Below are 15,642 nucleotides of genomic sequence, written 5' to 3' on the forward strand. Positions count from 1 at the left end.
GGAATAGGAATAAGAAACCCTAATTTGGCAAAATCCTGTTAGAGAATAACTGTTTCGTGCCCTGCCATGCTGCTGATTCCCTCTTAGTGGAGTTGGAGACACGATGAGAGAGACTGATTTCTTGTGGGCAGGTTGTAGTCAAAGGCTGCTGGAATGGCAAGGATGCACATTTCCCGTATCGGCTTTCGCTAGCGCAATAGCAAACCCGTTTTACTACTCGACTAGAAAACTGGGAAAATAACTTCCAGACAGCCAATTTTCTTCACCCACAAGAACTGCAGGCTCCGGTGCAGTACGGACATGCTCCAAGGTCTGGGCAAGCAAGGACCCTTTGCGCAATCCTCTGTGCCGACAGCGGAGACGGCGCAAAGCCCTGGGCTTCGTATTGCTTCGCCTGAGTAGTGCTGACGCAACCGCTTGTGGGGCTCTGCATCTGATTGCTGAACGCGAGCTGGGTTCACAGTGACCCCCTTCTTCTCAAGCTGGCTCCAGACGGGCTCACTCCCATGCTCCAGGCAAGAGGACCTTCGCAAGATGGTTCTCCTGCTGAAGAAATGTTTCATGTGACTGCAGCCCCAGGCCTGGCCTCGGGACTGGGGTGGCTGGGGGACACAGTGGTTTCCCCATATGTTTCCCAGGGTGACAAAACTGGCTTGAGCTGTTCTTGCCTCTGTGCCTCCAGCCCCATGCGATGGCAGTGGGACCACTCTGTGAACTGGAGAGAACTGATCCAGGCTTTATAAACCTCTTTGGGGAAGAAATTACTTCCCTCATCAGCTTATACATAGTTCCACAAGTGCTTGTGTGGGCAAAAATGAAGACTGGGGTAGTTGGCTCCCAGGTGGGAGCCAGCCAGAGGGAGAGCTGCTGCGGCAGAAAGACCAGCGGCATCAAGCCACAGCCCACGTCGCTCCTGGAAACTCTCCTGAACTTTGCTAGAAAGTTTAATCAAAGCTTGAAAAAACTGCAAGAAGAATAATTCTGCGAGGGTTCTCTGCCCTAAACTGCCCGTAGCACCCTCCCAGCAATTTCAATGCAGTTGTATCTTGTAAAGCCTCACCAAGAAAGCTCAAGAGATTGCTTTGCACGTTCACGAAAAGACAGATAGTAATGTAGATGCAGGTGCAAAGTTGGTCTGTGTTGCAGGCATAGCTGAGGGGTAAGTGGGATGTCCTGGGCTTGGTGGTAGCCGTTGTGTAGTCCCATAGTTTGGCCAACACATTGAACTGCAACAGGGCGGTCCAGGGTGGGCAAGCTGAGTCCCAGACTGGGCTTTCTGCATAAAGCCTTTTCTTCAATTAGTTTCTCCAATTAAGCTTAGTAGTAAAATGTTTACATCAAACAGAGATACCTCAGAAACCCTAACAGTCTGCCCTGTTGCTCTGTCCTTACGCTCTCAAGATGGATCTGTTGGGGAAGCAGAGCTTGTGTCCGTATGTTACAATAACCTTTGCTTATAACAAACTCTGTTTTTTTTTCCTACAGGAGAAACGGGCAGTCAACATGACCAGGTTTGAAGGTAATGCAGGGAAGAAGAGGTGAGTAGATGAAATTGCACTGCATGCAAATTATCTCATATAGCTAGGAGAGTCATTTAGGAGGATGAATGACTATGTTTCCAGGTGTCAAACACGGATTAAGTGCAATGTAGCCCCAAAACAAGGTGTAGGATTTTTGCTTTCTGTGCAAATGCATTGATAATCCTGAAGTGAATCTGACACTTCTGGCATCATCCAGTGGCTGGGGAGTTTTCATATTTAAAATGCTAAAACTGACATCATGTACAGAAGCTAATTTCAGCACTACAGTAAGAATAAAATACCTCAGAAATAAAGGCTTCTGGTGCACAGCCCCACTGACCGTGCCATTTCTGCCCTGGCCCATACATACTTGAGTACCTGTCTCGTGCTTCTTGGCGTGGAAATGATCTCAGGCACTTTCCCAGGTGCTCGCAGGAGACTTGCTGATCCTCCCTAGGGCACAGTGGAAAGGTCACCAGGGACTGTGAGGCATCTGAGCAATTTAATCTGCAGTTGGGCGGCATGCTGGGCGGTTGCAGCCCGGGGCAGAGTGGCACATGTTGAGGCTTTATCCCACAGCCTGCGCTGAGGAGCACAGCCGGATTTTAAACTGTACCCAATCTGGAGTGGAGGCTTTTCTTCATGGCTGGGAACAGGAGGATAACTAGCAACCAAAGGATTTTTCTTCTTGCTTTACAAACATTGCAAGTTCCTAGGAATCCCACAGATGAGGCAAAAAATCCTCCATGTTTGATCTCCATCCTGTCATATTTTCTTTTTTTTTTTCCTGGAAAGTATTAATAAAATCTTTTCACTCATTTGAAACTTAAAAATTCAGTGGATTTTTGTTTTCAGAATTGTATGTTACTATTTTCTCTCTCAGCACAATAGTAGGAAAATGCAGCTGAACCTTTACACTGGAAAAGTTTATGTATGAATTCTGTTCATCACTTAGTCTCCAAGTATTTGTTATCACACCATTATTTAAATTCACATGCTAAAACAGACTGTTTGCTTTGCCAGGATAGTCTCCATCATACCAGGAAATATTAAATTGCTGTGCAACTAGTCAGCTCACTTCACGCTTCTCCCAGGAAAACCCACAACTTGACCACGCACCCACGCTGATGCTGGGGGTAAGACGGCCAAAGCTCGGTGTTTGACTTGGCTTTCTGGGAAGCGGGCCAGCTCCGTGTCACCCTTTCACAACACCAGAACGGCTGCATAGTCTTGCAGCGACACAGAATGCGGTTCAGCTCATGCATTTGCATTAGGAGCTGGTTTTCACCTATGTGGTGCCCTGATGTGTCTCCCCTGAGCTCCCTGGAGGTGTGCTCCAGGGTGCTCTGCTGTCTCTTGCTCCCTGGTTACTCCTTCCGCCAAGCTCTCAGGCAAAGGAAAGATCAACATCTCAGAAAAACTCCTCAATTTTCAATCTGGTTTGGATTTCGGTAATGTAAATATCTTGTCTTTATCTTTGCATCTCACATTATTTCTCAAGTGAGGCCAGAGCCCCCCACATCTGTTCACTCACCCTACATTTATGCAGCAGGGGAATAAATGTAGACAAGTCACTGCAGCTGCAGCATATCTTGCTTTCTTCCTCACCCCTCTGCTTGTGCTGCCTGGCACATGCGTGCCTCTGCCTCCTGCATCGACTCTGCCTCTTGCATTTCCTTTGCCTCTTGCTTTACCTCTGCCTTCTGCATCGTCTCTGCCTCCTGCATCTCCTCTCCCTCCTGCATCTCCTCTCCCTCCTGCATCGCTTCTCCCTCCTGCATTGACTCTCCCTCTTGCATCTCCTCTCCCTCCTGCATCTCCTCTCCCTCCTGCATCTCCTCTCCCTCCTGCATCGACTCTCCCTCCTGCATCGACTCTCCCTCCTGCATCTCCTCTCCCTCTTGCATCTCCTCTCCCTCCTGCATCTCCTCTCCCTCCTGCATTGACTCTTCCTCCTGCATTGACTGTCCCTCTTGCATCTCCTCTCCCTCCTGCATCTCCTCTCCCTCCTGCATCTCCTCTCCCTCCTGCATTGACTCTTCCTCCTGCATTGACTGTCCCTCTTGCATCTCCTCTCCCTCCTGCATCTCCTCTCCCTCCTGCATCTCCTCTCCCTCCTGCATCGACTCTCCCTCCTGCATCTCCTCTCCCTCCTGCATCTCCTCTCCCTCCTGCATCTCCTCTCCCTCCTGCATCTCTTCTCCCTCCTGCATCTCCTCTCCCTTTTGCATCTCCTCTCCCTCCTGCATCTCCTCTCCCTCCTGCAGCTCCTCTCCCTCCTGCATCGTCTCTCATTTCTGCGTTGCCTTTGGCTCCTGTATCACCTTTGGTTTCTGCATCATCTGCCCCACATGAGGTGGCATGGGCAGAGCCATTTCAGCTTGGGGCAGCCCGTACTGGTGCCACATAGGACAGTTCAATGCCCCTCTGTAGACCTTACTGAGAAAAAACTGGAGGAGAAGGCTGGTATTAAGCAGAAGTAATTACTCCCCTGGAGAGGTCACAGCCTTCAGCAACATCTCTCAGTGCTGCAGCTCCCAAGAACCAGTTTTAGATGCAAAATCTATTTCCTAAAAGTTGATCTTTGCTTGCCAATAACTTTCTCTCCCTTCTTTTCAAGACCTTTGTTTTTTTATCCCTAGAGGGAGAAGGACCTTGGGAATTTATACACCATATCTTTCCTTCCTCTCTCACCTTGCTTTGTCCTTAAATTCAAAGCTGCCTTTAACTGAGACAACTGGTGGCGTGTCCTGTGTATCCCGGAGGCTTTTGCTGGATTATAATGAGCACGCAGAACTGGTCTCCACTCTGCCTTTGATAATAAGTTGCCTTCACACTCATATGTCCCTGGAAAAAGAGCTAGCTACTGGACAGAGTCAGGCTGTAACTGAGGAATTGCAGCCTGTATGCTGTCAGTGGAACTGCAGTGCTGCCAGCAGGGCGTGCGACTGTCTGGCTCCCAAAACTTGTCTCCTTGGGAAGAGGCTGCAAAGCAGAGGTTTCTTAGGCTTGCGCCCCGTTGGCAAATTTGGGCTACAAGTCAACAAAATATGGGAGGGTTCTGGCAACAAAAGGCACTAACTTTTTTATTGTTTTGTTTGACAGTAGAAGCTGTATCATCTGATTACCTTTCCGTAAAAATGACTGGGGTGTAGAGAAAAGAAAAAAATAACACTGTGTATCAGGACACAGCATCTCATAAGAGGTGCAGGATGCTGAATACCTTTTGTTCAAACCAAGCTTTGGGAGAAAGATGAAGAAAGATAGGAAACTACAAGGGGCTGTGACAAACAGGCTTTTCAGAAAAAAAAGAAAACAACTGTAAGATTTGTTATGGAGAAAATTCTTTTTATGCCTTAAAAATACTAGGGACTGTGATGATAAGAAAGCACTGTACTAGCACAGTAAAAAGTCATTTGAAAAAATGAAGTTTTCCATAGTAGGCCTCCTTTAACCCCATTAACTGGGGACATTAGAGTATTTTCATGTTCTTTTTTATCCTGTTAGACATTCATTGGGCCCTCAGTTATGCTGTGCTGTCACTCAGGATGCTAAGCGATGGGCTGTGGTTGCTCTGATGTGTCAGTGAAAGACGTTTAAGTATAGGACAAACAAATGTCTCTGGCCTTCAAGAAACAATTTTCCAAAGGTTGAACTCGTATTGACTCATACCAGCGCAGCAGAGAGATGTGCTAAGCACTCTTATTGCAGCCTACCTGGAAGCAGAAGCGTTTCCTGTGAGGGAAAATAGTGGAGAGGAGCCAGGAATGAATAAGCAGCCTTACTGTGGATTAAAAAACCTCTTCCTATGAAAGGACTGAGTAGGGCTCATTAAAGCATTGATGAAGACAAAGAGTAAAACTACGATGAGATAGACGGGGTAAAATTATAACCTACAGCTTTGGGGTAGGAAGGAAACGAGCAGTAAAGGAATTGGCCTGTGTGGGAGGCAGCAGGTTTCTCATCTCCTGGAGCATCTTGCCATGTCACATTGCTAGAGGTAATGTACTGGGCTGAAGGGATTTCTGGTGAACGTCCTTTCCATTCCTGTATCACCTTTCCCCAGGGCAATGCTGCCCAAGCTGGACAGAGTCCTTTCTGAGCATCAGCATGTTGCTCTCTGATGCCACTGTTATCGCCATCACCTACAAACCCCCAACTTTAAGGTGCTTTTCAAAGAGAGGGTTTGATCTTGTGGATCCCATGTTCAGGATCAGCACCTGCACATCATGCCCGAAACACACTTGCACTCAAAGCACAGTGTCGTGGGTCTGGAGTGGATGGTGGTCTCTTTTCAGACCTAGGCTTCTGCATTTCTCTTCAGTGGCCACCAGCCTTCCCAGGGCAGAGAGCAGGAGCAATGCAGTGCTCTACAGACAGGCTTAGACCCTGACTTTGGAGCCAGGCCCTGCAGAGTCAGGGCCAGCAGAGAAGGATGCACATCACACGAGTACTTCAGGAAGAGCTGCTGCGCTTCTGCCAACTGCACAGGGACCTTGTGTGTCTGAGACAGTCCTTTTGATCCAGCCACTTAAATTGCCTGAAGAAAACCACTGGAGTTTGCTGAGGTGCTGGGGGTTTGCAACGCGTTTCCTAATTTTCTGCTGGAGGAGTTGAGATGGGTTGACTGGGCTAATGTCCAAGGGAAGAGCATTAAATAGGCTCTTGCTTCATCTCACTGAGTGATAAACATCCATCACCTGAGGAACTTCAAAGCCTGATAGACACAGCATGCAGACCACTTAAAAGGATTGATCTTATGCTTTCCATAAAAAGAAAAGATTGATCTTATGCTTTCCATCTTCTACCCAAGATCCTTCCATTTTTCCTTCCAGATTGATTGTACTTTTCAGCATGCTTCTTCGTGTTCTCCATTGCATCCTCACCAGGACTGTCCCAAACCAGTGTCAAGAGTGGACCCTCCAGATGAGAACTCACCTTCCATGCGAAGCTGTTAGCTTTGACATTACCATTTCACAAGCAGCAGACACTTCATTCAAGGGCTACATGCACAAAAGAGCTGAAGACGTGTGTGTATCCAAAATTCACTGAAATTTGAGCTCAGGCTGGGGCTGCTCGCTTCCCACAGTGCTGCTCCAGGCTTATGGCTGTGGATCATCTTGCTGCTTCTTGTGATTTTGGTCACCAGGGTGGGTCCACAGTGTCTCCCTGGCTGCAGGAGAGGGAGGCAGTGGACACCTGACCCACTGCAGCCAGCATCATGGGGAATCCCATCAGCGATGACGATGTGATGGGTGACTGCAGACAGGCACCTGCGAGACCGCAGTGCGTCTCAGCAGTCTCGGGAGGGAATCCTGTCGCTCTGTTATGCCAGCAGTGCACTGGGAAAGATGATCCCCAAACTGGAAATGTTGTGTTAGTAAATAAATTTCAGATTTTCTCTAATTAACAAAAGTGCCAGGGAGACTCTTTCGAAAGACATACAGAAAGTGAAAGGATGAGAGTAACTCAGCAGCAGTGGGACTTTGGAGAACAGCATAGTGAATGAAGGTATCAATTTAGCAGTAGCAATAGTGGTCTAAGGATATAATTTGGCAAGGGCTGTAGAGAGAGCGCATAAATCTCTTTAGACCAGCTGATACTGTTTGGGGGGAAAAAAGACAAGCTCCCCTGTTGAACCTCCACTGCTTGTCCCATACCAACTTCATCTGGCACCTCTCCAGAAAAAACAAATGGCACATATATTGGAACAACAACTGTCCTCTGAAGTCTTTTCCCTCTTCTCCCTTCAAATGCTACCAAAGCTATCATCCAAACCAAACTTGCAGGGAGCAGCAGTTGCATAGAAGCACGCCAAGCCGGAACACCACATGCAAATCCTGTCCTGTAGACATGGCCAAGATCCCTGCCCATCATGGTATGGTCAAACTATGCTGTGTGCATCCCACACGGTGAAATCCTCCAGCCTGGGAGGATTCAAACAGCTTCACCGAAACGAAGTGAGAAAACCAAACCTAATATATGAATTTGCATAGCCAACGTGCCTGAAACCCCCCCCGTCAGCAATGAGAGTACTGTCCTCCTAAAGCAGCTGCTCTGCACTGTCTCTCACCTCTCAGGCATGATTCTCCAGGGAGACCTACAAAATAACTTCAATAGAGAGAATTACAACTTTTAGTAACAGGATTTACAATTCGTAACTCCACCGAACACCAGGGAAGCACCACCTTTCTCTGCCCGTGCTCTTTGCTAAATGCTTATGCATTCAACAGGCAGTGACAACCACCTTCTCTTTTTCTCTCTCTCCACTAGCTGTGAAAGATGTAATCCCAGCTGTCCTAGCTAATGTGCTCTTCTGCTCTCCATGAACCATCTCTTGTTCCTCTCAAATTAATCTAGTAACACAATCAAGCTATGCTTAGAATTGTTCCCAAGGTACCATTTCCCTCCCTCAGGTTCATAAAAAAATTTTTTAGGAAGAGTGTGAATCCCCATCCTACTGCTCTAGGCAGCCCTCAGAGTATCTGCACGCACCCCCGTCCTCTGCCACCAACAGGACGAATGACCCAGGACAATGTGAAGCTTCAGCCAGTGTGGGCAGGGAGGAGTGTCCTTGTGTTGGCCACATTTCTGGTTTTATCTTTTCCTCATCAAAAACAAGCTTCAGGAGAGCATGAAAAGGCAGAAGACTGCAGCTAAACAGAATTTCACAGCAATTTTTATAGACTCCTAGAAGGACTTGGGGTGGAAGGACCCCCTGGATGTACCCAGACCAATCTCCTGCTCGAAGCAAGGCTGTTCACAGACCTAGATTGACTTGCTCAGGGCCCGATCAACTTGCTCAGGCCACTCTTAATGCGTCCTTTCAATATATAAATGGGGCTTATAAGAAAGATGGAGAAAGACTGTTTTACCAAGGCCTATAGTGACAAGACGAGGGACAATGGTTTTAAACTGAAAGAGGGTACATTTAGATTGGATATAAGGAAGACATTTTTTACGATGAGGGTGATGAGATGTGGGAACAGGTTATCCAGGGAAGTTGTGGATGCCCCATTACTGGAAGTGTTCAGGGTCAGGTTGGATGGGGCTTTGAGCAACCTGATCAAGTGGAAGATGTCCCTGCCCATGGCAGGAGGGTCAGACTATATCTTTAAAAGGTCTCCTCCAACCCAAACCATTCTATGATAGTGTGATTCTGATGCCTAGGATGTCTGTGACCCTAATGCTCATGACAGTGCCAGTTTAAAGAAATGTGTTTATCAGCCCACATGGAGGCAGGAACGTGGGGGGTCTCCAGTGGGAACCAATTCTTTCCTGATGTTTCTGATGTTAGAAATTATGACAGTCTATCTTGGTGCTCTGCTTTTCTCTGGAAAGCGATGAGGTTATCAGGCCATCACAAGCCCCCTGCACGACACTGGAGCTGTTTTGGGATGCAAGGGAATGACTTAGTAAAAATCAAGGACCTGGGCAAAAAAACAATAACAACCAAAAATTAGAGGAAAACATGCTTTTGGAAGCACCTTCCCAGAGAACAGAGCAAGTGGAGCACCATGGTTATTTCTGTAGCTGTCTCTGGCTTGTGAACTATGCTTCTTACTCAGCCCGTCACTTCTGCACGGTGCAGTGAAGGCTAGTCTAGACTGGAGGCTGCAAACAGGGACCGCGCCACGCAACTTGCTCATCACAAGAACTGCGTGCGCTCATGCGTGCATCCTGGCACAGGCTCACAGACAGATGCCTCGAAGAAAGGAAACCAGAAGACGGAGCCCCAGGGGTGCAGTGGTGCACACCAGTGCAGCCACTGCTGCGCAGATGCGCCACAGGAGCATGTTGGACCCATGCGTGCATGCTCCCCGACGGTCATACTGCAAACTGCAGAAGGGCGCATACCTGCAAGTATCAAGACATAGATCCTCCAGATCTCTAATATGACAGCACAGATACATTTATATTCCCCAGGGAGTTTCCCCTTTAAAGCAGCCCAAGGACCCCACAAGTGAGCACCTGAGAAGCAGCAGAGGCCTCAGATACCTGGAGATAAAAGCAGTCATTAAAAAGGCATAAACAAAGGGCATCATGATTGTTTTGCCACGTCTCCAGGTTTGAGAGGAGGCTGAAATAACCTTTACATAATCCCATTAGCATTTCCAGTGAAAACAACGGCATTTTAGGAGGCAGAACAATGTATTTTCTTATCATCCAGAAAGGTCAAAGGTATTTATCTGATTTAATATTTTATAATTGATATTAAGCAACACAGAAGAATAAGGCAGGCAGGCGGGATGTGGCTGCAGTGACATAGCAGAAGCTGCCCTCTACTTTTCCAGTAATATATTGTCCAGCGGGCTGGGCAGGAGCCAGGTCTGGCAGCAACAGTCCTTTTCTATCTACTCTACAGAAAAGAGGACTTTCTGTCATGCCCTGCTGTGGCAAGGACCCCAGATGTAAAGGCAGGCTCCTCCACACTCACAACGTTGCCACTTAACACTATTTCACTGTCACATCTCTGCAGGAGCTGATGCTCTAACCATTGCAATCCCAGGGGTTGAAACATCCTCAGCTTGCCTATCATCTTCTGTCCTTCCCTGGTCGGGCAGGGTGCTGGCACAGCCCTGGCCAAACTGCTGCGTTCTCCACAGTGGGAAAGGGTGAGACAATAAGAAAGCTGAGGAGAAGAGACCGCTGTGGATTGGGGAGGGAGAGTGAGAAAAGAGGAAGGGGGCTCAAATATAGGTCGTGATGCCCAGCAGGAACCAAGGCAGTCAGCACACACGTGGACATGCATCAATGCTCTCCATGATGATGACTTTGCATCCAGAGTAGCAGCAGGTCAGGACCAGCACCCCTTCTCCAGGTCCGCAGGCTGCCCCGTCTCATGGGCCCTGTGGTCAGGCAGCGACAAGCTGTCGGCTCAAGGGACTTGCGGTCCAGTGTTACAGTGGGTGCCCCACTGGTGCACAGGGTCTGTGACCATGCAACGCTTTGGTAAGTATCTCATATTTTTCATCTCTGATAGGGAATGGAAATTAAGAGGTTATTCTTTGCTGAAACATTCTGAAAAGTCATAGCTGAAATCTCTCACTTGTCTCTTCCATCTGTTTATTTTTACCACTTAATAACACGTCTGTCTCATCAACTATTCCTGACACCATGGCAAGAAAATCCAACTCAGTGAAGACAGCTTTATCAAAGAGAGATTAGCTCTTTGTTACTGTGTGACACCACATCAGTGCTTCTCGTGTGTGTGAAGTCTGGTCTGTAATTTCAAAGAGTGTCTTCCATCTCTTTGAGGAGGTGATATGACCAATATATTTGAAATTGTTGATTATTATGCAAAAGGTTATCCAAACTGTGAAGATAAAAGCAACTTAAGGAACTTCAAGGAGTCTCATTTGTTTGGTGATATGCTTTTCTCTTCACTGCCGCATGATGTCATGGACCTAATTTCAAGTGATTAGCAACAATGGCAAAACAGTCATTGAAATAATCTTCGATAGAGGAGGGAACTCTGGGACCATATGAAGAGACTGTGCTATCAATAATTTCTCACCATTAATGAAGTCTTAGTCTGCAGACTTCACCATGACACCAAACCTGCTTCTGTCTTTGCTTTCCAAAGAGCATCCCAGCTCTCTGCAGAGGGGTAGCTTGCCTGAATGCAGGTCGACAGTGTTTATCTTCTTTTTAATTTGAATAATCTCGGGTTTATTGTCTTCACAGTGGATGACTTCACTCACCCCTTTTATTTAAAACTATCCTCCTGGTTTCATTACTAAGCAATCTGCTTCTTGGGGAAGCCTGGAAGAGCTGAATCTGAACCATCTTACATTTTCAAATGAACTGTTCTACCACCTTCCCCTTATTTTCTAGACCTGCCATAAGTTTTTGTTTTTAAAAGTTTTGGAACCAGCCGAGCTGAACCAATGTCCTCATTTGCTTTTTGGACAGAGAGCAGGGATATTTCACTGAAAATAGAGTCTTGTGTCTCCCAGTTTGCTTGCTGTTCAGAATCGCTCAGAATACGTATACTCTTTTGGGATATATTCTGGTAGCAGAATCACAGAAGCGTTGGTTGGAAGGGACCTAGTCCAACCTCCTGTTCGAAGCAGGATGATTGCCAGCGTTAGGAGAGAGGAAAGCACAGCCGTGGGTGTCTCCAAGTGCAAAGCATGACGGATAAAGGCCATCTGTGACACACCGCCTTTGATAGCACCACCTGGATTTAACAATTCAAGACCTCCTGACTAGTCCTGAGTCTGGTATCTTCAATTACTGTCTTGTGTATGGTCTTGTTATGCCTGTAGGAAGTAGACTGCCACTACCTGGTATTTCAGAAGCAATCCTCAGCTAATGACCTATTAAGTGCATTTTAGAAAAAAAGCAATTCCTCTGTTAGATCAGTTGAAGAAATCATTCTATTCAATCCTTGTCTACAAGAAAGGTACCATAACTGCTAAAGAACATGACCACTTGCACTTTGGGAAGCTCCCTCCTTCCCTGGGAAGGAATGGCCAGCTAATGCCTTCAGGATCTTTCCTGCCTATATGAGAAGCTACTTCCAAAGATTAGGGAAAGAGGACCAAAAAAGCATTCTTAAGTCTTGCAGTTTCCCTGTATGTCCCTCTATATGTTCTACTATACTGCATGCATCCTTTCCATAAGGGGCCATCCAGGCCCAGACCAATTAGGTTGCTTGCATATCAGGAGGCTCTTCAGATCCTGCTGTCCTGGGATAAAAAAGAAAATGCTCAAGGTTGCAAAGTTTCAAATGCTCCTATGGTCGGAAAGGCCAGAAAACACCATGAGATTGGCCCACAGCATAGAAAATTTCAGCTCGTCAGTATGACAGCTATAAGCAACAGCAAACAGCATCTATAGTGGGAGGTGTCAAGCAAGCATATCTAGTAGACAGCACCACTAGCTTTGCCCTGCAATGTGAAGTAGGAAATGATCTGGCAGGTTTTGTAGTAGCTATTATGGAAAATCTCTACCAAGTGGAAAATAAAAAGAACTTACCAGTTTCTAAAGAGTAAATTCAAATTCACTCTTGTGTGAGGGAGAAGGATTTGTTCCAAAAAGCTGGAAAGAGGTAAGTGAGCTGGTAAGTGAAATGGCTCAACATTCCTCCATATTGACTTTTTTTCCCCAGAAACAACTCTTTCACTGACATTTCAATGCTTTAGGCATTGCCCCAGGTGTGCTGCCACACTGCTGCACTGCAGACATTGCGTGACCCCATCTAGGGCTTTTCCTAAGTTTGTTCAAGGAGGGGAGACACCTCTGGGATGCTTCTTCAGCCCCAACATCAACCAGACCTGCACAGTAGGCAGCATAACCCTGAGAAAGCAAATGATGAGCTGCTGCTTTGCGTGGAGGAGGCATTTTCTGCCCTGTTGAGGCCACTTCACTAAAACCACAGAGCATCCAGCAGTCTTATCCGCACAACGCTTACCACTCTGTAAGGTCTGCTTATTACCTTCACTTTAAGCTGACAGCATACATGCCACCCTTTTTTCTGTAACCTACCCGGGTTACAGCACAGCTTGCAAATCATCTCGGTCAGCTGGGCTAATCCAGATATAAGTGTGTCACCAACCACCAGAATATCACTGTTTTTTACCAGATAAGCTGCAGAACTCAATGGCTGGCTAATACGGCTGGGATTAAAGTTTGTTGTTTCTGTACTCACTAATATGACTATGGTGAGAGATGACCCAGGAGTTGGTGGAGGCATTTCTGTCCCTCTATTGCACACTCTAGATAGGTGAGGAAGAAAACATGCCTATGCACTACAGAGGATGGAAATGTTCATAGGTACCCATCAGTGGGTCCCAGTCCTCTTCTGTACCGGCACCTTTGTTGAGTCCAACAGGAGTCAGCTCTTGCCCAGAGCCAGCAGGGATGGCTCAGTGCCCAGCGAGGGGCTGTATGAACCAAGAAACATCCCATGTTCTGCCCGGCCTCCATGCTGTTTCTTGGGTACATGGGAACAGCACATAGTGTCTGAAACACTCACAGTGACATGCAGCGACCCAAAGGTGCCAGGAAGATCCTCTTGGCATGAGGACATGCTCTGGTGTCATCTGTGTCCCTGTCTGGCCTGAGACATGAACCCATTGCTTCTGCTGCCGCCTTATACCTAACTTTCTGGTTTACTTGTGTGACCAGTTCTTCAGGTGCAGAAAGACCTGCCTTACGCTTATCTCTCTCTTTGGTTGAGGCTGGAGAGTGGCTGATCTGGAACAAATCTACCCTTTCCTTGCTTTAGTCACAAAAAAGCCAACTGAGAACAAACCTTAAGGAATCTGCTGCCAACAGAAGTGTACCAGGTTTGGATGTATATGCCAGTGCACATATAGCACACTTCTTGACTGCATGCTGGGTCAGTGATTTTCCAGTAACTAAATACACCAGACAGAAATGGCATTTCCCTGATTTTCACTGCCTTGTTTTCTCACTCCTTTTGGGCGCAATTGCCTTGTTTTGTCAGGAGCTGCCAAACGTCAGCAAATGAGCCAAGAACTGCATCCCAAACGAGCTCTCTCTGTAGCAGAAGAAAAGCACATCAGGCTGTTGACCAAGGTCCTTCCCTTCAACACATCTGCATTAGCAGAGAGGGAAAAAAGGGCATCTATCTAAAAATAAAATTACTGAACATTTAGGTGTTGCTATTTTCATCAGAGATTAACGACTGTTTTAAAGCTTCGGTTGGCTTGGTGCTTCTCAAAGAAAACATAGCAGAATTGGGCGAAGGGAAAGCAGCTGTCTTACCTACATAAATGCTTCTAAATGCCGAGCGGCTGTTTGTAGCCTCTGGGCACAGACTCGCCCAGAAACGGTGGGAAGCAGAGGGCAATGGCTGTGGTTATGAATGTATAAGTGAAGGTACGGAGACAGAGAAGGAATGTAAATTGGAGCTGATTCTTGGTCGAACTTTGCCTGCAGTTGTGCATCTAAAGAAGGAGTCCTAGCCTTAAATGGGTCTTGTAGTCCTTCTGGGAGAATCAAACTAAGTAATGGACTGGTGTTCTTACTAAAGGTAGTATGAAGACTAGACACAGGGGAGCCCACCCGTACTGCCCAGCCATAGGATCTGTCCAGGCTATGACCCCGCAAAGAAATGCAGTGGGATAGCATCAAATTTCCAGGGTTTTAAGTTTGGAGATATCACCTGCTACTTCAGAAAATGTATGAAAAGGCATGGAAATCTACTCAAAATCGATGGGGATGGAGGGATACCCTGAAATGACGTAGCAAGATGGGTTGGATACACATTGTCAGGTGAGAAAGGGAAGTGGTAAGAAGAATGGCTGCTTGCTGCAGGGTCAGTGCCATGGCAGAGGGCAAGCCAGAGAGATGCAGCAGCAAGAGCTGAGGTCAGGTCACACAGAGGTGGGGAAAAGCAGCGTTGTCCAGGAGGCAGTGGATGGAAGGAGCAGCAATGAAGAGAGAAATTAAGCAGAGTGGGCAGAGGCTGTTGGGACTACTCAGCTGTTGGCATGCTGTGAGCAGAGTATGAGATGCTGGTTCGTCGCACGGGGATGGGTGCTCCTTCCTTCCTACCCTTCAGGCTGGCCACAGGGAGCTTATGGAGAGCCCAAGGATTATGGCTGCAGATTGGGAAGGATGTGGTCAAGAGAAGCATCCATAATCTTGGATGAGTCATCCATCCTCAGTGTTGTGAGATGGAAACACAGATTCAAGGGAAAATTTACTGGCACTAAAGAGTTATATCACCATGGGGGAATTTGGATTTCATGTGTAAGGTAGGGGGATGAAGACAGACATAGCTTCACCCCCTCCTACAATGAACCCAGTTGGTGGCAGGGCAGCATGCTGTCGTGGCCAGAGGCCCAGGCTGCAATCAAACCCCACCTTTGCAATTCAGCTTTGCAAGTGCTTGCGTTCTCAGTTACAACACACTGCCGACGGAGGTGCATGGAAACGTGGTGTAGCCCTGGCTTTGGCTGCCGGGTCGCCTGGAAGGAGCAAGAGAGCTGGTGACAAGGACAAGTCCTGTGGTTGACACCGGGACAGGAGGCCTCCTAAGCCTGACCCCGCCACCTGAGGGTTACACTTTAAAATACCGATGGATAATTCACAACGAATCCTGATATTTTACCTACACATTTCACCTGACATTATTTCATCCTGT

This window comes from Calonectris borealis, chromosome 11 (assembly GCF_964195595.1).
Source record: "Calonectris borealis chromosome 11, bCalBor7.hap1.2, whole genome shotgun sequence".
Lineage (NCBI taxonomy): Eukaryota > Metazoa > Chordata > Aves > Procellariiformes > Procellariidae > Calonectris > Calonectris borealis.